This window comes from Watersipora subatra, chromosome 7, assembly GCF_963576615.1.
Source record: "Watersipora subatra chromosome 7, tzWatSuba1.1, whole genome shotgun sequence".
Taxonomy (NCBI): Eukaryota; Metazoa; Bryozoa; class Gymnolaemata; order Cheilostomatida; family Watersiporidae; genus Watersipora; species Watersipora subatra.
The window spans coordinates 18,797,178-18,823,800 of record NC_088714.1 but is presented as its reverse complement, the minus strand read 5'-3'; the positions used below and the strand labels follow the sequence as shown (position 1 = coordinate 18,823,800).

The 26,623-nt window shown below is 35.4% G+C and overlaps 1 non-coding gene across 1 annotated transcript; it reads left to right on the top strand.

Annotated features, from left to right (window-relative positions):
• Nucleotides 1-21,466: 21,466 nt before the first annotated feature.
• On the top strand, nucleotides 21,467-21,683 carry LOC137401263 (small nucleolar RNA U3). The gene has a single exon (XR_010979310.1). It is a non-coding gene; the product is annotated as a small nucleolar RNA U3 (small nucleolar RNA).
• Nucleotides 21,684-26,623: the final 4,940 nt, after the last annotated feature.

Here is a 26,623-nt window from a genome sequence, read left to right as displayed (position 1 = left end):
TGAATTGATTTTGATCAAAAAAAGGCAAAAGTTTAGCAGCTTACGTTGGTGATGGTGGGGGTGGTGTTGGAGCTGGTTGTGGTTCAGTTGGTGAAGTGTCACTGAATTGGTCAAGAAAATTGTTTTCGCTTGCATCCTGTGCTAACTCAGCATCAGCAGCTGCACAAATGACAAAAAGACACATGTTGGCAAGTGTCAAAAGTTATAAGTTGTACGAGTGTAACAAACAAATTAAAAGAATGCTAAGCAGTTGACTTGAGTAATACCAGACGTATAAAAAGATTAAACTAAAGCTCTACTGAGGACTTCTAGCACACCAAGTAGTAATGTGGTGCATAAACTACTGCTTAGCATTTTTTTGTTTGTAGTTGCATCTTTTGTTAAATGCCATTAATTGACAAGGTCTTTTAGAAATACCTTAACTGCCAAAAGCATATTCAATTTTCAAATTTTATCGTTCTTGACTTTTCGGTAGATGTTAGTTGTCAATTAGTCGTTACTAGCTGCTAATTGTAAGCCGCTAGTATTTGTTATCTGCTAGTTGTTCTTGGCTAGTTGTTAGTTGCTAGTAGCTTGTCGTTAGCTTCTTGTTGCTAGTTGCTAGTCACTAGTGGCAAGTCTTTAGTATTAGTTGTTAGTTTCTATCAATATTAAAATTTTAACGAATTAATTGCATACAGAAAAAAGATTTTCACATGGTGGTAACTGCTGGCAGTGACAAGATATTGAATATTTTACAAATTACCAACAGATTTTATCACAGCAAGTTGGTGTTGCTCAACATATCTATCATGAGATTAGTATATCGGTCTAAAAGTATAAAGCCTGCACTCAAAAGGCTAAAGGTCAATATTGCCTGATAATGCTAATTGTTTTTTGCAAAATTTAATCTCTTTTCAATTCTAGAATGATGATAGTGTATTTACTCAGCAGAGATCAATGTAACTTTGATAATGTTTGATAAACATTATTTACAAGGTAATAGGCAGTAGCATACAATTGTAGATTAATAAGAGAATATAACTTACTAGAAAGTATGCTGGCATCGATGGTTTGTCCTGAGACTCCTACCAGTCCTCCAATAAAGATCAGTCTTTAAAATACATATACTATTGATAAAAAAGGATACTAGCTAACTTATGGCATGAAATTAATACATATAGCTTATATATATTACTTTGATAACAAAAATTTCATTTTGAATAGAAATATCTTCCAAATTACCCCATACAAACCTCATAAAAGAAAAAAAGAAAAAAGGTCAGCAGTTAACCATTAAAATCAAATAAATGGTTTGACATATTGTGTTTAAAATAAATTTCTCTGTCAAGCAAAATGGATAGTAGGTTGAAGATTGCTAAAGGCAGCGAGTGATGATATTTTCCAAATAATTGTTAGAGGTTTTAAGCATTTTGTTCAAATCACAAGTTGAAATGATAGTCATAGGCAATTTTCTGACATAGTTTGGTTGCTCTATGAGACGTATAACTAACAAATATGCAGTTACTAGCTTCTCCTTTTTGTTTATATTCAGCTGCTATTATATTTTAGAGAATAAATAAATAAAACTATATTTATAGAACGGTACTACTATATATAAATTAATTGGTGAAGTTTTAACTACTCGCTACCAAGTTTCACTGCATTAAATCTCATTGCTGAAACAATAAAGGGTTATGCTTTGTTTTCACATAAAAATTCTCTATTATTTGAGTTTTATCTCGACAAAAGAGTAACATAAAAACCGTTTGCTTTAAACTTGGCATCTATTAAATTGATATAGGCTTTTGAGTTGCTAAAGTTATAAGGCTGTGTTTGAGTGTTTGAGTTAGTCAAATACAGTCATGATTTTCAGAACATATTGCTTTGTAAACTTGATAAAATTGCACTCAACACTGATATCAGATATTAGATATTAGATATTAGATATTAGAGCAGAAAATAGTATAAAGGTTCACATATGTGTAGGAATGATGGAAAAAGCCTGAGTCAATCTGGTAGCATACAACAAGCAATATGCAAACAAAATTAATTAAAATGACTAGTATATTACAAAAAAAATTATAATGTAAGTATCACGTCCCTGTATTATACATGTATATATTTTAATTTATTGGCAATAATTTTATTTCAAACACAAAAGTTTCTCAAATTATGCCATACAAAAATCATAAACAAGTAAACAAAAAAGGGCAAGAGTTAGCCAGTAAAATCAAATAAATGGTATAATAAATATTGCTTAAAATACCTTTCTCTGATAAAGAATGGATATTAAGTGAAAGACTGTAGGGTTTAAAAATAAAAAAGTTAATGTATTTGTGTAATGCGCACCAAACAATTGAAATCATTTTAATCAATAAGCAGAAATGAGTAGAGTTGAACTATACTCACAGAGTTATAGAGAGCATATTGTGCGCCATGTATATCTCCTTATCAAGACAACAAGCTCAACTGTTACTCTCCACCACACCAAGTGGTGTATTATATTTACACAAAGTTGAGGAAGTGAAGGCTCTGCTTCTAATACCACAGCAAGGGGTGGAGCAAATCCTGAGTCACAGATGTTTACATATGGTAGTTTACTGCAGCCATTGTTTAGCCATATAATCAGTTCTGTTTGAAGCATTTGAAATTTAACCCTTATATCACATTAAACTTTAAACCTTATAATGAAAAAAAGGAATGAGGGAGAAGTACTCGGGGAACTTCTCTGTTGGTACTGTGGCTACGCTCTGCGCGCTTACAAGAAAATCTGTAACTAAACTTTTCAAGCATAACAAAGCATTGATCTCAATCAAATGTCGGGAAGCCACGCTTTCCTCATCCCAGCGTGTTTGCCACTAAAAATGAACTATCTACATAGAGGGCTGCGAGCCAAAAATGTCGTAATAAGAATATATGTAGTATATATAATATATATAACTATAGCTATAGTTATATATATATATAACTATAGATAACCATAGCTATATTGACAGCATAAATTAGGTAGATAACTATAGCTATATTGACAGCATAAATTAGGTAGATAACTATAGCTATATTGACAGCATATATTGGGTTGATAACTATAGCTATTTTGACAGCATATATTGGGTAGATAACTATAGCTATATTGACAGCATACATTGGGTAGATAACTATAGATATATTGACAGCATATATTGGGTAGATAACTATAGCGATATTGACAGCATACATTGAATAGATAACTATAGCTATATTGACAGTCTACATTGGGTAGATAAGTATAGCTATATTCACAGGATAAATTGGGTAGGTAACTATAGCTACATTGACAGCATATATTGGGTAGATAACTATAGCTATATTGACAGCATACATTAGGTAGATAACTATAGCTGTATTGGCATCATACATTGGGTAGATAACTATAGATATATTGACAGCATATATTGGGTATAGATAACAATAAATATATTGTCAGCATACTTTGGGTAGAAAATTATAGCTATATTGAAAGCATATATTGGGTAGATGACTATAGCTATATTGACAGCATACATTGAGTAGATAACTATAGCTATATTGGCAGCATATATAGGGTAAATAACTACAGGTATATTGACAGCATACATTGAGTAGATAACTATAGTTATAATGACAGCATACATTGGGTAGATAAGTATAGCTATATTGGCAGCATATATAGGGTAAATAACTATAGCTATATTGACAGCATATATTGAGTAAATAACTATAGTTATAATGACAGCACAGATATCGACATTTAATTTCTTTGAAAACAGCTATCCATTTCAACAGTTGCCTGAGTAAGTTCAACCTTAAAATTTTGTTGCACAGAAAGTGAGCTCATCTGGTAATCTTGTCAGACTTTAGTAACACAACTTATTTACTGACAGCCACTGAGTGGCAGTGAGTATGGCATATAATCTTCATACACACTCTGTTATTACTGACTAGTATCATAATCACTCTATTATTACTGACTAGTAACATACTCACTCTATTATTACTGACTAGTAACATACTCACTCTATTATTACTGACTAGTACCATACTCACTCTATTATTACTGACTAGTACTCGGCCAGTCTCGATTGCTGTGAGAGATCATCAGGTTTGCAATAAAGCACAGAGAATAACTATGTGTACAATTATTCTATAGTATTTAACGTCACCGCTTTGGACTATGAAGGTGAATGCTACAAGTTGCGATTCCGGCCTCTTACAGTGGCCAGATGGGCCGAAAAGACTTGCAATATAGCAAAGGTTTTCTTTGGCGTTTTATGCAACAGCTACAGAAAATTATAAGTTTTGGTTACTTTTGGTATTGGATCATTTCATGTTCTTCAATTATATTGATTACTAAAGTATTCTCAAGCGTATATGTCAAGGTTGGACTTTTTTTGCAGTAGTGCAGCAACTTGGTCTGTTATTATAAAAAAGTGGATTCCTTTGCGCCTTTCAAGCCTTGCTTGTAAGCCTGACTCCAAGCCCTAATTTAAATTGCGTCGCTATGGTGATAGATGTCAACACTCAAATATGAACCTGTTGCGCGGTTCTATCTCACCTTTATAACTGGCAAGTTTCCATATTGCTATTTTTAGATGGTCAAATTTCTGTGTAAGTTAAGTCATCTTAATTCTATTTATACATGGCTGTGTTGATCAAGTCCGCTCAAATATTTCTATACAGCCGCTTTTTCAGGAAATAAACGAGCTCTAACCTTCTGACACAGTAATTTTGACTACGAAACTTGAATTTGTAAGGCTGAAGCAAAGAGGCTCTGTTTCAGTTTATGCAATGAAGGCAATGTTGGCTACTCGATAGCTATTGTTCAGCGTCTTGTCCAAGAAACTGCTATAAAAAGTGTCACAATTTGGAAGCAAAAAAAATAAAAAATTTCCAAAGCCTTTGTTCTTTTCCTAGAAATAATCATAAGTGATAATTAGTTGATAAACATATGAGACGCTTTTATATCAATTTGATGTGATTAATACTTGATGTCTCTAGATATATCTACTTTTAGCTATATAAAACATTTTATAAAACAAGAGTATACACGGTATAGAAACATGTGTGCAGCTTGTCATCTCCTTTTTTTGTTATATTGCATTTTGATGGGTATCATTGCACAATATTTAGACTTACTGTGCTAGATTGTTTTGTTCGGTATTTTAATTTGCTTTATTGCATCAATGTGCAGAGATAATATGACTGTTTTTTCATCAGCAGGAAACTAATCAGATATTAAAAAGAGCAAATGGTTCTGCTTCTATCGAAACAAAAGTGGAAAGAGCTAAGCTAAACAGTATATTTTTCTAGATATCAATACTCTGTTGTTAGCTAAATGGTGTTGCATTCTGGATATCAATACTCTGTTGTTAGCTAAATGGTGTTGCTTTCTGGATATCTATACTCTGTTGTTAGCTAAATAGTGTTGCATTCTGAATATCAATACTCTGTTGTTAGCTAAATGGTGTTGCATTTTGGAGATCATACTCTGTTGTTAGCTAAGTGGTGTTGCATTCTGGATATCTATACTCTGTTGTTAGCTAAATGGTGTTGCATTCTAGAAATCCTACTCTGTTGTTAGCTAAATAGTGTTGCATTCTGGATACCATACATTGTTGCTCAACTTGAATTGCGCTAAGTATTACTATAGACCTAGCTAATAAATGTGTGAGTTGTGTGACACTAACTGTGGTTACAATAGAAGACCATTGGGGACTGAATAAAAACCAGTAGCCAATTTAATTCCGGCTGATCAGTTATATACATCTAGCTGCATGATAAGCTGAGACATTTTCACAAAAGTCAGGTTTGCTCATGTGCTCCTAGCTTCGGCTTTTTATCGAAGCTACATGTATGTTTGTGAGGTCATTACTAAAAATTTATCATATACCGAAGAATACAGAAAAATGTTAAAAGTAATGTAGCGCTAATGTTGATACTATGCTAGTATTTTATAAATATGTCGAAGAACCTTTATTTGCATGTACCCTACAAGTTCCAAGTAAGTCATATAGACACTTGGTACTATGGAAAAAACCTGCAACTGAAACCTACCAAAGTTCTTTGTAACGGTTGACCAATACACTTAGCAAAAACTCTGAAATTGAACACACACAGAAATGTTGTGAATTTCGATTTTTCTAAGACCATGAGAAATAATATTGGGCTTTCAGTATGAGGGGCTTGCATATGAGGGCAGAATAGTACAAAGAATATAAAAAACTTCAGGTACATTCAATGTTTATAAGTGAGCAAATCTAACTAAGGCTACACTTAGAACCATAAAAAGACTTGGAACACTTAATCAACAGCTTTAAACATGACAACACTGGGTTAAAAACTGAGTTGTATTAAATGTATGAAAAACTATAAAAAAAGGTTTTCTTACCAGTTGCTAGCACCAAACAAAAATTTACTATTTAGGCACTTATTTTTGTAAATCTAAATTTTTTTCATAGTACATCTGCAAATGCAAAAATTGTGTAGAATTAGAGGCAAACAGCATCGTAAGTAGAGAACCCTTTTGTTTCTGGCAAAGTAGTGATTTACTGCTCTAACTGCTATTGCAATCTAGGCACCTCTGCGTGACAATTTGCGCTAATTTGCGCAAATTTCGTCTCATTTGCGCTACAATGCAAAAGACACACAAGCACAATGACAAAGAAGGATTTATTAGTATAGATGTCTGAGAAAATGTGAATTACTAAGAAATATGGACTACTGAGAAATGTGAATGACTGAGAAATGTGAATGAATGTGAACTACTAAAAAATGTAACTGACTGAGAAATGTGAATTACTAAAAGGTTAAACTTTCAAATGATCTAGTTGGCTATTTATTGTTATGCTGTACTATATTTATAGTTATAAGTTAAACCATCAGTTGAGAGAGGAGATTATTACTCTTCTATTATGAGCAAACAAAGGATCTCTCAATACATCTCTTCTGCTCTAATTTATCCCAGACAGCAGTTAAGTGAGCATCGCCAGCCCACAGAATGTATCTGAGAAATATTTTATTGCACAAGACCAAGCCGTTCCTCACTCCCTAATCAATTGAACTTGCTCTGCTGTTTTACAGAGAAATTTTTTCTCTGTAAAACAGCAGAGCTGGTTTACAGAGAAAAACTTACAGAGAACAGCAGGCAGAGCTGGTTTCCGTTACCCCTAAACCAGCTCTGCCGAGCCGGTTTAGGGGTAACGTAATTAAAGCTATGCTTGCACTGTATATTGAAAAAATAACATACACGCTATGCAACTGGTATGATTCTAGGGGATCTGCAATTGGCAGGGATTCCAACCTACGGTGATTTTGTGATGACTGCGATTAACTGTTCACTTTTGAGCTTTTAAAATCTTGTAATCACATTTCCACATATTTTGCACCTAAACACAGCAGAGTAAAACATGATGAGCTTTTTGGTACCAAATAACTGTAATGTGAGTTTTGTTGCAAGTCAACCTTTAAAGAAAAGATGGTGCAAATATCATGACATGCATTTTGAGTGTGTACCTTGTATACTACCTGCTATACTAACTTTGGTTGGTCAATTAGGGCAGATTAGCAACCATCACATACAATTCTTACACATAAAATAATTATGTCGCATTACTATATCATTTCTAAAAGCTTCTATAAAAGTTGGGACTCAATAATGAATATACATATATACATTATATTTGAAAAAAATATTAAGAAGAAAGAAAACTTTTAGTAATTGCGGTACAAATTTGTTTCGTGTGATGCACTCATCAGATGCGGTTGGGCTAAAAATCTTATATGTATAATATATATAAGCTAAGATATAAGACTTATATATAAATATATATATAAATATGTGTAAATATACATATATAATATATATGTATGTATATAAGTCCTGCATTGCCATCACCTCACAAATCAAAAGCAATCGCAAATGATAGAAAAATACTGATACTTTCTAATAAAATTCACCTAAATTTTGTGTAAGTTTATTCTTAAAGATTGATAAAAACGCTTTTTAAATATTCAAATACTAATACTGTTCAACTGTCTCTACTTGAAACATGTAAGACTCATGCTTCATATACTTGTCTGTAGAATCAGCTAAAAATGCACGAGTACTTATCACTTCATTTACTCCATTGTCCGGTGATTCACAGCTGGCTCTGAAGGAGACACGTGTATGCCTTGCTCAGCGTGTCACATTATTGCCTTAGTGCCAGCTTTAACATTTAGCCAATAAGCTATTTGAATTCTAACTTTTTTGGCATAACATTCATTTCCTGGATCCTAATGCGATTGCAACACACTGTTCCTTCCAACCTAGTTTTGGATTACCTCCAAAACTGATAAGGATATATATTGACACTAATTGCTCCTTAAGCTGTAACAAAGATTGCTTCCAAAACTGTTTGGGCTAACGTCAGGAGTGTAAAGCACTTTTAACAAAGTTCAGTGAGAATCTGTTTGCATAAAGTTTGCACTATCAATTTTAAAGACCTTAAACTTGTTCCCAGTTTATGTATATGTATATTCCAGCTAAATGTATATTCAAACGTATTCAGTGGTGTAGATAATTGTATATCTTCAGGTACATGTATATTCAGTAATGTAGCTATACAGTATATTCAGATATACTCAGGGATGTAGCTATATGTATATATTCAGATATACTCAGTGATGTAACTAAATGTATATATTCAGGTATATTCAGTGATGTAGTCATCATTAGTTTATCCTTATCGTTAGTTTAGAAATAGTTTATCTGTTGGATCATGTATTTTTGTTCTGTTTTATCAAACATTAAAAGAGTCAAAATTTTGCTAGACTTCGATTTGGTTTCTAATCACATAAATTTTTAATAAGTAAATGACTTTTTGTCTGTAAAGAAGGCTTTTGTCAAGAGTTGAACAAAAATAGCGACTATTTTATTATTGCAGCTGTTTACGTAATAACAGAGCAAACGGCTTTAAGTTTTGCTATTGCATCAACTGAATGTATGAATCTTTTAAATTTACATCCTTTAAATATAAATTTATATCTTATACCTTATTACCTGGCCTGATATTATACAAATAAGGCCAGAAGTTTGTTGCTCCACAATCTATTTGCTATTAAAAAAGCCCAAGGGGTAGCTGTAAAAATAAGATTTTTTGCTAATCGAAACTAAGCTTTTGATTGGTTGACTGCTTAAAATGGTGATGTATTAGCTTCAGGTAATTGTGACCACACTTCGTGATGCGAGACGTTTTCCAAGCAGAAACATTGTGTAGGCTTTTTACCAATAATCTATATATATATATTTTTTTCAAAGTTTGTCGTTTTATGTGTATTTGTAAAATTGATTGTCCGGCTATAGACCTTAAAATCTTGGAATAAATATTCTGTAGTGAAGAAGATTCGATCTTGGACCCTGCCATTTACCAATCTGACGCCTTAACCACTAGACTACAGAAATTGAATTGCTAGCTTGCTAGTATAATGTATTATATTACAGCAAATACCTAACTGCTTTGCGTATGACGCAGGGCATAGCATAACATCACGAGAAGCTGTTCGCTCACATTATTAAACTGGCTAATAGCGAGCAACTCTCACTACTTCTCAGTGTTAATAAGAATATATATATATACTCATGCTACAGACAGTACTGTTTTGGCTATTGAAGCCTCATCAGTGCGGCTCAGAGCTTAGGCAAGAGACACAAATCCCATTATCAATGAGAGTTGACTTCCTGCCACGAAACTACTAAGTTGCCTCACAGACTTTAAAAAAGTCAATGTTCTGATACCAGAGTGCTCAAATCACAAAAGTGATGAGCTTTGCACAAAGGCTAATAGTGCCGCTCCTCTCACAGAGTGCTCAACCAAACCGAAGTGAGGGAGCATATACCGAAGTAAGGGAGTATATATATATATATACATATATATATGTATATATGTATATATGTATATATACATGTATATACATGTATATAATGTATATACATGTATATACATGTATATATATGTATATAAGACAAAACGCTTTTCTCATGGTATGTAGTTTGATAGTTAGAACGGCAAATGTTGTCATATGTTAAATACAAATCAATTTTCTGTCCAAAAACTTTTCTATTACCTGGGCAATGCAGGGTAACACAGCTAGTGTTAGAATATATCAAAAAAGATAATCTGGCTTGCTTAAAATTAAACGCAAAATGGTAGCTTCAACGGTAGTTAAAAAAACAAAATAATAAAAGGCTGAGATACCTGTCCAAATAAGAAACTTTTCTTACTGAGTTCTTTGCCCTTTCACCTGACGTTGTGGTTACCAGGCTAAGAAATGAGAAGGATGAGGCAAATGATCGAGCAAATAATTTTGATCAAGGTTTGAAAAAGTATCAAGACTCTCTTCACCAGACAGAAACAGAGAGGGATGACTTCAATAGAAAGGTGAGAAAGTGAAGTCAAACTGGCTACTTAAGGGGCATCATTTAAAAGGTGTCAGACAGTAGTACACTTTTATTCATCAGTATTGAATAGAAACAAAGTTTCATTCATGTCTTCCTTGCTTAAAGGTTGACTTGCAACAAAATTCACATCACAGTTATTTGGTATCAAAAGATTCACCATGTCTTACTCTGTTGTGTTGTAGGTGCCAAACATGCGGAAATGTGATTACAAGCCCTTACAGTTTGGTTATCGTCTTGTCACGTGATGTTCTCATGTGTATTGAAAGGCCAATAAAAAGCTCGCTATAAAACATATCGTAGCACTAGTTTATGACAAAGACTTCGGGTTTTACCAAAATCCCCATATTAAATATAGATGCTCGCTACTTTACAGTTCTGTTTCGGCATTATTCAATCGTCAAGTCGTAATCTGATCACGTGACCCAACACTTCGCAAACAATTTTTGCAGCACTTTTCGATTATCACAGGTAACCAACAGGCTCGTCATGATTATCAGACAATGATATGTACTCCTTTGAGCTAAGGTTAAAAAGCTTAACAATTTTTTACGGTAAGTTATAAGATTTCACCACTAAAAGTGACAGCATTACAATGACGATAAAACAGACGCGTAAGAACAATAGTCATGGTTTTATTGAATGCGTGAAGTATATTTGTGAAAATATTTTGATGAATGAGGTTGCATGAAAGTGTAAACAGAAACCATCCTGTAACAACTACGTCCCACTTGAGCCGTTTTGGAAATAGAATCCAAACTACGGCGGTCTCGTGTGGCTGCGATTAACTGTTCGTTTTTTAGCTTTTAAGAGCTTGTAATCACATTCCCATATATTTTGCACCTATAACACAACAGAGTAAGACATGGGGAATCTTATGATACCAAATAACTGTAATGTGAATTTTGTCGCAAGTCAACCTTTTAAGCTCTCATTGATACAGTATATCAACTTGCTTTTATAATCACAGATTCTCCAACACTTTATTATATCTTCTTTATACACTTGGTTGATTGATGGCCTCTTTTCAGTATTTCCTCATAGCTCGCTAATCAGTCTTAGCCTCAACCTACACAAATATGTTATGCACTGTTCAGAATGTGGTAATGTATTTGTAAGAAGTGTAGGCTTAAAATAATATTGTTACTAGGTTAATTTACCTGAAAATTAAACCCATTATGTAGATCATCATAAAACTCATTTGCATGTTGAATCATTCTCTACATTTTCTCTCCTCGCTCATGATAGATGCTTGGAAACAACTATTTTATTTTTTTATGAGCCTAAAAGGAGAAAATTCAAATAAAGCTGTTCAGCATATATTCATACAATCTGATGAGCGGTTTTTCTATCTAACATGTCTGATGTCAGGACTGCTGCTTGCTTGCAAACAAATTCTTCCATAAATGCTGTATTTATCCTGGGATTAGCTTTGTTGTATAACCAACTACCTGAAGTACAAAAACTTTACTACAGTCTCACAACCAACAAGAAACATCTGCTGAATCAGCGTTAAAACCAAGCCGCATGTTGCACAGTTGCAAATGCATTTCATTGCATATTATTATTTACTCATATGTAATAGTAACCACAAAACATGGCCAAGTTTATGGTTCATGCAGCATAAGTAATGCAGTAATATTATATTGTATGTCACTCATATATCTTATATCATATGTCACTCATAAAGTTATACATATATCATGATGGTTGCTTCACAACAGACTAACCAAAAAATTACAATATGGCTGAAGTAGGATGGGGTGATACACAAAGCAAAACTACAATAGCTTTACATGGTTTTACCTAATTTGCTTCTTTGGTAACCAGGAAGTTTGTGGATGAAAAACATTACTTTTTTCAAGTAAAACTTAAAACTTTACGTTATCGGAGCTGGCAACTGAGAAGTTACTCAACAAGGATGAAAGAACAAAAAAGTAAAAAAATACAGTAACAATTGTCAGTTGGTAAACAATTTTGCATTCCTATAGAATCATGATTCAATAATAAATTTTTTAAACCTAAATAATAATAATTTATGAATTCCTACTTATTTGACCTAAATAGATGAGTTCAGATGACTAAAGATAAGTTCTTACAACTGTTGTTCTGTTAGTCTGTGGGCATATTGTTCTGAGTAGCTTAGAACTTAAACAGAGAGTGACTAGACTGAGCAATCAAGAACATTAGCCGGAATCTTAATGAGCAGAGTTAAGGAATGTAGAAAGTTGTCTGCACTATTAATTTAGTGAATGCTGGATAGGCACACTAGTGAGGCGAGCTCTGTATAGCGGTTTCCCCACTTGGTTCATTGGAATGCGAGTAGGACGGTTTCGATGCACTGATTTGAAATTAAATTTATTAACCATCATACTGTGAAATCTACAAAGTATCAAAGGCAACAATAGTTTAAAATTAAAAAGAAGTACACAATTCTCAGAATGCATATGAAAGTATGACGATTACAAAATATTTAAAAGCATGGAAATAATATTATAAAAAAACAAACCTTTTGCTATCTGCAAACTCGCAGTACGGTTACTGTTAGTAAAGTGAGATAAAATTTTTGGAATTCAGAGTTTACTAATGTTGCTCGCTGTAAAGTCAGCTGTGAACTGATTGCTCTTGGTGGGTGGCAGATTGCCAAACTCTAATAAAAACACTGCTACAGAATACAGGACTGGCCCACTCAATTGGATCAGATCTCCCCGTCCAATCACAAACTAGGCAATTCTGCTCCAGGCAGAGACAGTGTCAATTGCCCAAACTTGTCTTAACCAGGCTTGCCTAAGCCAAACTTGCCTAAACTAAACCTGCCTAAACTAAACCCAGCTGCATTTTGGCAACGAGCCAATTTATTATTTGAGTAAGAATTGAGGTCACTGAGTACATAAACCAAAACCGTTAGGCAATAAGTCATGTTTGGAAGTGTGATACACGCACGGATACATGCACGTAATCTTTTACACTCTCCCCATAAATAAACTACTAAATTTGTATTTCTGTAAAAAAAGGAAGTCACAAATAGTGATCTTGTTGTTATAAAACATTAAGCTCTACGTTTTAAATTAAACAGACACATATCGTCATGTTGAAAAGCACTGCCAGGTTTTACTATGCATGGAAATGTGTGTCTAATTAGAATAGCTAAACTAGTAACTATGTCTATAACCTTTAATACCCAGTACGGAAAAACAAACTAATAATATATTACAATATATGCATGTACTTACACATAAAGTTACCAAAATATTGACACCTACTCTTTCGCTTCTAATAACCTTGCAAGCTTCTGAATTGGTCGCTTCAAATAGCTCGGCTCACCCATTTTCCTTCCTTTTCTGTCTAGCCGGCGGTTTCTTAGCATAACTTTTGCTTTACGGACTAAGCCATCCTTCCCTGGGTATACCTCAACAACACGTCCCAGTTCCCAGCAATTTCTTGGTTTGTTCAATTCGAAGACCAACCTCAGGTTTCCTACCTTGAGGTTATTTTCTGCTCTTATCTATGTTTTTTCGGAGCGTGATGTTATCCAGATACTCTAGTTTCCACTTTCGCCAGAACTCTTCAGCAATATATTGTGCTTTCTTCCATCTAAAGCGACAAAAGATTGCTTCATCAAATTGTCTGGGTGGCGCTTGTTTCGCCTTTTTTTCCAGTGAGGATCATGTTCGATTGACCGGTTCCTCTTTTTGGTTGAACACATTGATCGACCTCATAAAAAGCGATTCTCAATGCAGTACTGTCCAATCTGTAGCATTGTCATAATATGCCATTTAAAACGGCCTGAATTGTACGAATCAGACGCTTCCAGACACCCCTTTGGTGACGCGCACCGGGGGTGTTGAATGCGAAATTTATCTTTTTATCGGTCAGGTACTTCTTGGCTTCCATTTCCATCAGGTTCTTCGCTCCCACAAAGTTTGTACCATTGTCTGAATAGAGGCTCGTTACTGTGCCTTTTAAAGAAATAAACATTGTAGGTTGTTGAGAAAAGCGTCAGATGTGAGATCATCTAACATCTCAATATTTTCAGCTTGGCTGTACGCGCACGTAAAAACTACACCGCTTTTCACGGTTTCTTTCCTACCATCTCGCATTGTGTATGGACCAAAGCAGTCCATACCAGTATGTTAGAATGGTACTGAGCATCTTGTGCAATCCTCCGGCAAATTGCTCATCTGCTGTTTCGTTGGTTTCCCTTGTATCTTTGCACAGACAATGCACTTTGCCAACTAGTTTTTTGCTGATTTTATTCCTGATATGAGCCAACGGCCGTTTTGTCTCATCGCCGTCAAGGTGTACATGGGACCCATGTGGTGGGACTCTTTATGGTCATGCAATTTTTTAAGTAGGATCGCGGGATGCTTCTTGAGGTCGGTAAGCAAAGGGCATTTAGCTAGCCTCCCACCAATCTTCATCACACCCTGACCATCCAAATATGGGTTTAACCCTTTTAGTGAGCTACCTCTTGCTACTTGTTTTTAATTCCTCAGGCTTTTTAATGTAGCTCTTTTGGGAAATATCTTTCCTGTTTAGTTTGATGATTAGTTTTTGTGCTGATGCAATGTCTTGGCAGGTTGGATCCACTAAAGCTACCTTGAATGATTTTTTTTGGCCAAACTGTTGCAAATATGCAAACGATCTAATCAGGGTCTCAATGGTGTCATACTTTTGATTCTCTGGGACTTATTAGCTGAAGCCTTAGTCACTCTAGTGATTTTCACCTTCTTTTCAAATTCTGCTATACACGCTGTTATTCAGGGTCATCGTTAAAGTTTCTGTTTAGAGATGCCAGTTGTCGTTCTACCCGATACCTATTATTAGGCAGTTTGAGATGGTCTTTGAGTGGGAGAGCTACCTGATACAATTCTGATAGCAGTACCTTAGTTGTCTTCTTTATTTTATTGAGGAATTTTATGTCCTCTTGTGATATCATGACATGCTCATCAATCTTAATGTGCATGCAGTGTGTAATAAGTTTTCGATCTCCGTGCTTCCTATTGTCAACTCCAAACACAGTCCAACTAAGCATAGATCTTTTAGCATAAGGTAAGCCATTGGCCTTGGCTTGGGCTTCTAGGGGTGTAAACGCTTTGGGGCAGTTAGCCTTAGTTTTGTTAGACTGTGGTCTAACAAACTCCATTAACAGTGGCAGTTTGTTTGCAAACTGCTCCAGATGAGGGTATTTTGCTACATTTTTGCTGAGATGGATATGATCTCAATTGCATGCAATCTCATTCCAGCCATATGTGTCGAGGTAAGTCGAATACATCTATTCATATTCTTGGATTTTGAAGTCATTATCGAAACCAACTCATTCAGTGGTTTCGCCTGTTAAGGTGTCTACAGTTATTAGTTCCTTCGTCTGATTCAAATCAAGACATGTTGCTACATGTATATCCTTTGTTATGTATGAATGGTCCAAACCAAAACCTAAAAGTGCATATGCAAGTCTGGTTTTTTTCAGGGCTCTTATCATTCGCAGTATGAATGGGCAGAATCATGCTGAGGCAGCTACCTGTGCTGCCAGTTTTCTTGGAGAATATGCTTTTAGGTTCCTTAGTGTCTTCTTTTGTTGATTGTTCTGGAGTAGCAGTTCCATCACTGAATGGTTTCGAGCTTTCAGTCTAATTCAGTGTTTGCCAGTTGTTAGGGATCGTTGAGGAATCTATGTGAAGTGCAGTTGGTTGCTTCTTTCCACATCGCTTCTTCAAATATGTTGCTGTGCTTTGACATTTTTTAGATCTTTGGCCTTTCTCTACGCATCTAAAACAAAGTCCATTTTCATGAAAGAAACAGTGCTTTTTTGGGGCTGTTTTACAAGGGCCCAGAATTCCTTGGTAGGATGAGCCTTCTTGCAATAGAGAAATGATGTAAGCTTATAAGCTTCTGCTGCATGGCTGCGTAATTTAGTCATGTTTGGCTTTGCGTAGGCCTTGACCGTTTTTCCTGTTGCATTGGCGCCACACTAGTTTGCTTGCTTAGCTTCTTGCTCACTATTTTTTTGGTTTTTTTTAATCCTCAACTCGATCTTTCACAAAGTCGGCAAACTCTGCAAAAAAAGGTGGGTATCAGTCTTTGTCCTTTTTAGATGCGTTCATCTTTTTGCCCAGGCTTTGAGCATCCATTCTGGCAGCTTGCTGGCTAGCAGCTGGTTTTGGCTTCTGTCATTTAAAATGCAAAGCTTTCCACAATTTCTCATAGCATCTTTTACATTTGTCAAGAGATTCGAGTATCTACTTGCAGAGTCAGCACCTTTGGGGCCAATTTTCTGGAATTCATCCAGCTTCTTCCTCAATCCTTGAGCCGCATTTTATTGTTTCGCAAATCGATCCCTTAGGTCTAGCATCAGTGTAAGCTTCCAATGTGTTAGTTAAAAAGTATCCGCTAACTGCATTAAATGCCTTTTCAGTCACAAATCTTTTCAGGTGTTTCAACTGCTAAAGTCGTGTAAGGCCTTCTGATTCTACATACACATCAAAGTTTATTTCTCATTCTCTAAAAGTAGTAGGGTCACCCCAAAAACATTGGGTTCTAGAATTGATCTCTTGGTTGCCTTCATTGTCGCAATCAATGTGTTGGTGAGCAATTGTATTTTGCCTGTTTCTGAGCCATGCATATTTGTCTCGACTATTGAAAGATCCAAAGTCAGTTCTGTTAATCAAAAAGTTCTTTTTCTGTTTGGTAGTTGTTTGCTCGCTACAGTGGATTTGTTTAAAACTCTAGCCCTTTTTCTAACCATGAGCTGTTTGAACTTGGCAACCCCTCATTCCAACTCTCTTTTTGTCTCATTATACATATCATCTTTTTCTTCCAGCTCTTCGTTTGTTGCTTCTTTTATTTTTTCAAGAAGGGCTCACTTATTTTCATCAATCGTTGATTCGAATAAAACAAACATGTTTTAAGATTTGTTATCTCTTCTTTATCCTCAGTCAAACTATCTAATTCTAACCACTTAGCATTTATATCATGAAACACTTTATCCATTTTATCAAAAAATTAATTCATTCTAGTTACTGTGTAAGAATCTTGTAAAAATTTCTCCATGATTTCTATTTCTGCGTTGATCTGATTAGAAACGTCTTTGTGTAACATGGACCTTTTAACGTGCTTGGAGCTTCTTGTCATCACACATCTTCTCTCCATGCTTGCCCCAACGTGGCTCTTAATGGGCTCTGTAGTAAGTTTAGAGTCACTCATCTTATTTTATTTTTATGTCAATTTACCACAATGGTACTATTTGATTACGCTCCGAAAGGATGCCGAAGAATATGCAATACAAACCCAAGGTTCCATTTGAGCTAATGCACTAATGCTAAGCTACATACACATACATACACATGCAACCAGTCAACGATGGACGTGTAGAAGAAGTGAACAAACCGAGTAGACCAATCCTGTGTCAAACCCTGTAGTTACTCAAGTAGCCAATCCGCAAACCAGCAAGAGCAGATTATAGCAATAATGTTGTTATATCAAAATGTTGTTATACCCATTCCAAAGAATCTTTATTTTGATTTCTATGAATACTTGCTATAAGCACATATAAAATCTGAGGTAATCCACAAGTTAATTCAATTCAAACGCCAATCTATCTATTTCAGCTTAATTTGTAATTAGTACAACTTAGTTTTACTTAGTCTGCTGATTGGTGTGTCGCTCTTACTGGATACTCAATGACGGTATGTTGGCTGGAAATGCTCAGTAGCTGCCTGTATGCCGAGTCAGCGACCAAGTATTCAATAGGTGCCTATACGTTGGCAAGGAAATGTTCTGTAGTTGCTTGTACGTCGGCAATTAGGTGTTTAGCAGTCGTTCGGTGCCTTGCTGTTCTATCTCATCCTCAGCAGACAAAATACTATAGCGGTTTCCCGCTAAGTTCAGTAAGATGCGAATAAGATGGTTTCGATGCACTGATTTTTAAATAAATATATTAACCATCAAACCGTGCAATCTACAAAGTATCAAAGACAGTAAAAGATTAAAATTAAAAAGAATTACCAATTCTCAGAATGAAATTATTACAATTACAAAGTATTAAAAAAGCAAGGAAATAATATTATTAAAAAACGAAACTTTTGCCATTTGCAAACTCGCAGTACTGTTGCTGCTAGAAAAATGTGCTAAAATTATTGGAATTCAGAGTTTACTAATGTTGCTCACTGAAAGTCAGCTGTAAACTGATTGCTTTTGCTAGGTGGCAGATTGCCAAACGCTAAAGGCCGTTTCACAATATGTCGCCGTTTGTTAGCTTTTTTCGGCATTCATTGTCGATTATGTGAATCGTGAATTGATGGCACTGATGGAGCAACGCGGACATGCAGGGAAATTTTGCAGCTGTCAAACTTGCTTTTTGAATGCTATAAATAAACTTGGCCTCGCAACCAAGTTTATTTATAGCCTTCAACAAAGCAAGCAGTTTTGTGCAGCCACTAAAAATGTTCTGACCTTCGTCAGCCTTACACATTCGCAGAGTGGTAAGTTTTACTTATAAGCCGAATTCTGTTAGCCAACATTTGTAAGAATTTGCTATATCACAAGGGCTAATAACTAATCTAGGCGAATCATTTATATTAAACTTGAGGTCAGCACTCGTTTAAGATAATGAAGGTGCTACAAACACAGTCATCATAAAAGGTAATTAAACACTTACCTTCTCTTTTAAACGAATAGGTATGTACATGTAACTCCTGTAACACAATATACCTAAACACTTATCTTTACACCACTCTTAAACTCCACACTGCAATTTGAGTACAAAACACCTTCGTTGTATCAATGATTTAAAAACCCCTACTAGGTGGGTGGTTTTATATCATTGACTGAACTAACCTTCCCTTGCAAACCAAGTTTGCCTATGACGCCATGTTATACTTCTACTGGTCACTTACCGGTAAGAAGAAATCAAGTAAGAGAATCTTGTGGCCTGGTCATTTTGTATATATAACCTTTACGTCATGTGACGTCCTAATCCGGGGTCTTGAGAGTTCGGCGTAGCCTTGGAGCCTATAATAGGCATAGGAGCAGAAATAACAAACGTGATTTTATAGAATAAACACTAAATTTATAAACATAAAACTTCTTTAACTTGAACATTTTTTCTAAATTTGTCAAGTGGACCATCAAACCAACTTCCTATTAAAGAAAATGGCATTTGTCTGCTAAGGATTTATCCCCCTTGTAACTTAGCATTTATTTAATTTTTAGTCATGAAATTTATCCCACGACCAAACACGAGCAAAGCGAGCGTTTGGGAGCTTTATGATAAATGCATATGTGCACACAACTCCCGAAAATTATTCATCAATGGCCGTACTCAAACCCTTGTACGATAATCTCATCAAAAAATTTAACCATTGTTGTGTGGAGTCGGTTAAGTATAATAATGATACAAAACACATATAAACCTATTAAAATATGTAACCAAGTCTTTGAAAAGTTGAGACAATATCCTAAAACTTACCCATCTGATCGGATAATACATAACTAGAAAGATTAATTTGGCCTAAAATCGCCATTAAAACCTGACAAGCTTTATTTAGTCAAAATTAAGACTGGCCAACAAAACTCCGATAAGGTGGTGTGACGGAGAGTAGAACCATTAAGTCGTGCGCATTTCACAAGAAAAGCGTGCACATTTCACCAGTCTATAGCATTGTCCAATTGCCGAAGGTTTCTGTAATTAACGTAGAAGTACTGAAAAGTAATCGTTTCTTTTTTGCCGATTTTAAAAATAACTCTTACTATTTGGACACTTATAATGAGTACTTTGGTATTCCAACTGATGTCCAAAGCAGTGAAAGTAAAGGAAATGACGATGATATTTTGCTAACGATTCTTATAGGATTATTACAATATTTAATTATAAGAATAATTATTCGATATTATAAGATTATTATAAGATTTAATTATAAGAATAAGTATTCGAATTTACAAGATCAAAGTATATAGTGACCGATGGTGTGCAATATGTTACTGTTATTATTTTTCTAAAGATTTTGTTAATAATACTACAGCTGTGCCCAATATTGTGGTACTGCCAAGCCGTTTTTAACATCCGCAAAATTAAGTAATAGGCCTACATTTACTTATAGATATACAGCTATTTCTGCGACAACCAGCTAAAATCTGTATAGATTTTTAAATTCAGAATAGTTTTTGGATACATATACAGAAATCTAAATAAATATCACAACTTCTTGATATTGTTTGCTATGACGTTTTGAAATGTAAACAAAATTGTGCATTAGTTTTCATTTCTCAAACTTTAACACTAGTTTTCTCGAGACTATGTTTTTGCACTAATGGTAAACACGCATTCAGTTAATTGACCATAAAATATGCTGTAATTAAACTGGAATCAATTTTTTTGCAAAATAACTGGGAATTTTCTCCTTATGCTAGTGTAGATAACTCTAAATCTCACACACCCGACTTAATCATGGTTTCTGTGATCTTGACCCATTTTTTCATTTTGCTCCAGTTTGCAAAAAACTTCCAGACACACGTGAATGCTAATGCTTGCTTCCTGTTACAGAGCGCTGTCAAAACCATTCTATATTCAACACAACCAACTTTCAGACTGTGTATATTACACAGCGGCTTGCCATTTTACTTCTGATATTGCATTTCTCCTATTGCAGGGGATAGATATAACCATATAATCTTTTCCTTTTACTGTATTATCGCTGTTTGTTATACATAATAACACCCTATACATTACCGCTACCATTGCAGGTACCATTGCAGTTCTCCTATTGCACTGCAGTGCCATTTGACTGCTAATATTGCATTTATCAACCAGTAGTACCTTTTCTTTTTTCCATTATCACTTTGGTCATGGGCTGTATGACAGGGGAATTTCCAGTATAATAAATATTTGCTTCGAAAGCAGTATGTTTAGGATTTTTGTCAACTTGTTTTATTACCTAGTGTCTGTAGCATTCCGACTCTTCTGTAATCAAATTTGGCAGTAGAATGAACTAATCCACTTCAATTAGTAATAACTGCTCCATCTATAAGGAAGGTAAGATCATACTCTTAGGGATCATTTCTATAGTATGTATCGCAAGGATCTCAACATCATGTTGTGTCCTGACCCAAACCACAATGAGGAGGAACAATGCTAGTTCCTGAGCGTGAAGCGAGCTTTGAGTGTCATTCACTGTATTGACTGCTCACTGCTATTGAGGATCGTTTCTCTAGCTCTTATGTTAGAGGATGGAACTAGCATATTCTGAGTGGTCTTACAAGTTGCTAAAACCATCATTCATAAAAGAAAAACAGTGCTTATCAGCTAGATTGCTTTGTGCTTAGTAATCAATGAAAACATGTCTGTTTGAACTCCATGTAAATGGCATCAAAAAATTCCTCCTTTCAAGTGTTTCTATAAAATTTTGTTTTTTTGAGAAAGCTATTTTATTTAATATATGCAAGACTCAGAATTACCACCACAGGATTACCTCTATTAGTTTCACCTAATGGTGCACCTCTTTTTATTACTGATCAATGTCGTACATAGTTAACAAACATTTAATTCTCACACTTATTTCACAATAACTTGTCAGATTAAGGGAGACATTGGTAATCCTTTCGAATCTTTCTGATCCTGCAGATATTCATTTATTGTTTAGAAATTTTATATAAATAAAATTATAAAACTTTTAAAAGACATTATGTCTGTGCTCTAAGATTTAGATGGTTGATCGGCGTTGACTTTACTAATCATCAGATCAAACCAGGTTATGCACATTCGAGCTCTGTAAATTCTACACTCACACTGCCAAGAAAAATCTCATTACTGCGGTAGGTAATGGAACTTATGAAACTATTTATCAGATCAACAGACAAAGCTTCAGTGAATACAATTTTTTTTTAAAAATCTTCTACTCTGTGTAATGACTGCTAACACTTTTAAAGAAAACTCTCCTCACTAGGCTGTGAATCGGTTGCATTCTAAATTTGAAAGATTTCTGCAGAATACGCGTTTGATTTTAGTTGGAGATTATGTTATACTGTGTAGTTAAAGCACATAAATTACATAAGTACTGTTTCGGCTTATTCAGGTTTTTCAATATCTTGGCTTTCAAAAGAGCCATTGTGTGACATGGTGAGACAGACATTGGTTGGTGTTTATAGGATTTCCCCAGAGCTATACCGCATAAATCTTCAATGGTACAGGCGCGGAAATTGTGACGTCACAATTTTCATATTCGGTGGTGTGTGCTCTTACCGCTTAATTTATCGCTCACCGCTTATATTAATCAACTACGGTAATGACGCTAGTGACATGCAAAAATAGGCAACTCCAGAGAACTAATGAAGATGACAAAGGAATCAGTGTCATTAGCTCTCCGTGTACAGGTTATTTTTATGATAATTAACTGAGATTCCAAGCACCATATTATATTTTCTCGATGCTATTATGCACTAGACCATTCTTTTTATTGTGATGTTAAGGGGCAGGACTGAGACTAACTAATTTCAAGCATTGCGTGATCTCGCATGAGCGCAATTTACATATAGTCCTAAGGCCACGGCGACTGCAGGTCACAATTTAATCAATGTGATTTCATTACCTTTACCACCATAGGTGGTTAATAACCAGGTATGTTGTTAGAAATCATTTCTGTTTTTGTTTAATTTTGTTGTAGAAGTCAATTGAAATAAATCAATTGTTGGGGTTGACTCACTGCACTCCGGGATTGTTCAAAATAGAGAAGCCTACTGTAAATATCCTAATCTGCCAATTATAATAAGCTAGTATCATACACAAAATAATTAATTTAACTGTCCAATAAATTTGTTATTTATTTTCCATATACTGTAATTTCTTCGAATATACAGTAATATTAATATTGTAATTTTTACATATCTTACTTTTTGATATTTAATTACTAATTACTTATTAATCAAGTTATTAATCATTTCTGTATAGGACAAACAACTCCATCATATAAAATGATGTGATAATAATTACTACAAATGTTTAAAATGAATGAAAGATGAAAAAAGTAAAATCTAACAATCACCCAAAATCTATTAACCCAGCGCATGTGTTTGTATTGGTCGGGCGTTAGCATGATCCCCAGGCATTGTTGATTATCTGTAATGCTAGTTTATTATTAGCGCTGTCTGGGTTTAAGAGCACCGATTGTCACAGAAAAGCGCAGCCTCAATGGCAGCAAAAGGGATCGACGATTTAAGGCTAAATGATAATTATGACATCGCATTGTGGGAACCACAACCAAGTGTTGTTTTATTACAGGACATACTTTTGACACCCTGTTTTTCATAGTTCTATTATTCTTTGCATATTGAATATAGGCTCATTTGAAAGCCAAGACTCTGATGTACTGAAATATATTATTAAAGTACTTATGTAATTGATGTGCTTTAAGAAATCCATTTAGAAATGATCTGACAATATATTTTCAACAATAAGCTGAGAATCTGATGCAATCCAACTTTAAAAGAATGCTGTCAAATACGCGCTTATTTCTGGTTATGCTATGCTGCGCAGTTGAGAAAAACATTCAGTGATGCTTTGACATTATACTTTCAACAATGACATCATGCCAATCTTCAATCATGAACACTCACCAAATTTTTATAATAGTTTATGATTTTAGTTCATATATAGTCCATGTATGATAGAACCTTGATTGTAGTCGCACAATCTATTAAAGCGATGGCTACACAAGTCAATGTTTTAGAGCTCAGCAAATCACCTTGTGAAGGTGCTTGGCTTGACTGACTACACAGGCAAATCATGCATGGTAGCCTTTTTTCATGATGCTTCAAACTACACTTACTAGCATTAATGTTATTATTACTATTATTTTGTTATTATTATTGAAATGAGTTCTTTCCTCAGCTCTTCAACCAGTTATTGTTGAAATCTGGTTAAAAACCTTAAGCTACAAAGTCCAAAACCTTTTCAGTACTGCTGCTGATCTTCGTAGGACAGAGAGCTCAACTCTGTTTATATCTTCCTTCTTAATGTCCAACATACCCGAGTACTCTTTCATTATTATTATTATTATCATTTTCTATAATTGTCTATAAAGTTACGCATTCATCATCTTTTTATTGACAGCGACAAAAATTAGCATATCAACTGCGGAGGTTTTTCTAAACACAAAAAGTGTGTTCATAGCTAAGATAACTACATGTAGATCATATGAAGTAAACTGGTTTGAACAATTATACTATAGCATGTGGAGTTAAGTGCTGATGCATTGTAAAGAGTTTCTGCACAATTCAACAGCTACACAGCTCTAAGGGTAGCTTACCCTTTTAGACTTTACTAGATTAGCTACAAAACTCATAGCTTACCTTGATCTTTTGAAGCAATTTATACATATCTTTTGAATATTATGAATGTGAATTATTTTGGGTTTCACCTTTGTGATTTTGGTGTTTCCTACCTACCTGGGCCTTCTGGAGCAAATTCATATAGACCAAGGCATTCAATTTGAGAGCCAACTGATGGAGGAGCTCAACCAGCTCTGAAAGGTGAGCAAGACACGGACTATTCTCTACCATCCCCAGGCAAAAGGGATTGTAGAGAGAAACATTTGAGGCATGGGCGACTCTCTGAGAGCCATGTTGTTAGAACGAGGCCATGAGGATTGGGATGAGCTCCTGCTCCAGCTCATGTGAGCATGCTGGGGCACCCCTCACACAGTGACAGGCGAGACGGCCAACTTCATTATGTTTGGCAGGGAGTTGCGTATGCCTGACCAGTTAGAATGTTACCCCCTCCCACGGAGATGCAATCTGCCAGTGACTACGCGCTGCAGAGGCAACAGAGACTGGAAGAAGCGCATGAGGCCCTCAGAAAGGAACAGACGGAGACTATGCAGGCAGACCAGGAATAGCCACCGCTTTACACGCCTGGGGATTAGGTGTGATTGGTGAACAGGCGGCGGAGAAGGAGGGCAAACGCTAAGCTACAAGCTAAATTCGTTGGCTCCTACCAAGTCATAACCACTTGGCCTAACCACACCTATGACATAGTGGAAAGACAGGGCCAACCTTGACTCAACACGAGTTCAGGTTGAAACCCTATTATGCCTGCCCAGGGAGCTCTGGCCCTGCTCCGGCAACGCTCGCGCCTCGAAGAGTGCCAAATATGAAAAAGGACAGGAGGGCTTGGCCCTCATGAAGAAACTGCTCGCAACCTGATGAAGAATTAATGAAGTTTCCTTCCCAAATGAGTTCAGCTGATAAGCTCAACAAAATGGGAAAAGCAACTACACAGGCCAACGCCGAAAACAAAATCTTGCACGAGGGTTCGAACTCCAAACCTCCTGCATCACCTCCCCAAACCAAAGTTAGAGAGGAAATGAACCTTTCCTCTCAAGAAAGCCCCGGTGAGTTAGCTTCAGGCTTGGGACTCCAAACACTTAGCGATGTCTTCTCAAACCATGGCCAGCTCCCTCACCGGTACAGAAGATCTACAGTAAACCATCGTTCATCCTGTACTAGAAAAAGGACAGAATGGTACGGTGATTGGGTCTATCAGACAACAAGAGGATACAAGTCCAGATAGTCCAGACTGTCGGACCACTCTATTAGGACAGTCTCCTGCTGGTCACCTGTATTCAGGCCATGCAGCGATAACTTTAGGAAGAAAAGAGACAGTTCAAAAAGGCAGCTTGCAGTACCAGAACCGGGCTACACCAGTTACTGACAACAAACATTTGATTATTCAAGAAATTAGCCGCCTTGAACACAATGTTAAACAGCTTGAGACGTGGGCTTGGCTGGTTGCTCCACCTTTTTGTATTAATTATACAAGTTATTTTCAGCACAGAAAAAGTGGTAGAAGATGTTTTACTCAAATTTTATACTTTGAATGGGTAAATATTTAACTGGTTTAGAAGTTAAAATTTTGTTAGAAAACAGTTGTTACTGTGGTGTTTGACAGAAGTTATTTAAAAATCCTTTTTTGAATATCCAACAATCAAAGCAAAACTTCACAGGGATTCCTATTAATAATCACATTAGATATCGGTTCAACTGTTAATTACAAATTGATTGGTAATTGATAAAAACTTATTCCAATGGAAAGGTGATCAACAGGAATTTGCCAAAAAAATGTGTGCGAAAACTGTTTTTGCCTTTCCCAAACATGAGTAGGTTGTTGTCTCTTTTATGTTAGATTTTACTTTTTGTTAA